The sequence below is a fragment of the Protobothrops mucrosquamatus genome, unplaced genomic scaffold (assembly GCF_001527695.2).
Source record: "Protobothrops mucrosquamatus isolate PMUCROS unplaced genomic scaffold, P.Mucros_1.0 scaffold303, whole genome shotgun sequence".
Classification (NCBI taxonomy): Eukaryota; Metazoa; Chordata; class Lepidosauria; order Squamata; family Viperidae; genus Protobothrops; species Protobothrops mucrosquamatus.
Genome location: NW_015386645.1, coordinates 586,520 through 587,551, shown reverse-complemented (window position 1 = coordinate 587,551; position 1,032 = coordinate 586,520).

The window sequence follows — 1,032 nt, the reverse complement described above, 5'->3', positions numbered from 1 at the left end:
CTATAGGCTCTGTCAAGTCTCCATTTATAATTATCTGAGCAGTCTGTTTTTGATATATCGCCTTTATAGCTGTTTTAAATTGGTCTCCAAAGTTCATATAATCCAACACTTTATTTAAAAACTGCCATTCCAATTTGTCAAAGGCCTTCTCCGCATCAAGAAAAATAAAGGCCGAAGGTATTTGATTATTCTTGTCCAAGTATTCCAGTAAATTTACAATTTGCCTAATATTGTTCCTCATGTATCTCCCAGATATGAAGCCAGTTTGGTCATCATGTATGTATTGTTGCAGTATCTGCATCAGTCTATTAGCCAAAATTTTTGCAAAAATTTTATAATCCACATTCAACAAGGAAATAGGTCTATAATCTTTAAGTTCCAAAATCTCTTTGTCATCTTTCGGTATCAAAGATATAAAGGCTCTTGTCCATGATTGAGGTATTTGTTCTCCCAACATAATTCTATTGAATAAAGTTTTTAAAGGTTGTAGCAGTGTAGCTGACAATGACTTGTAATAAATTGCTGTTAAACCATCTGTCCCAGGAGCTTTGCCAACTTTCAATTGTTTAATTGCATTTAAAATTTCATCTGTTGTGATCTCACCATCCATGATTTTCTGCTGTTCCAGTGTAAGTTTATATATGGGTGAAGATTGTAAATATTTATCAATATCTTTACTATTTATAGTTTCTGATGAGTACAAATGCGAGTAAAATTCAGTAAATGCCTTTTTAATCATTTCCTGTTGATGAATTTCACGCTCTTTGACCAAAACTTTAGATATAAGTCTGGCTTTTTGTCTTTTACGTATTTGGTAGGCCAACCACCTCCCCGGTTTGTTTGCGTTAGCAAATGTATTATGTTTAATATACTTCAAGTTGGTGGCCACCTGGTCTGCAATTAATAAATTAAATTGATCTTTAAGCATTTTAATAGAATTTTTTAAGTTGATATCTGTTGGTCGTTGTAATAATAATTTTTCCTTCATCCCAATTTCTTTTTCCAAGTTAAATCTGGTCTGAGTTTGCTTGC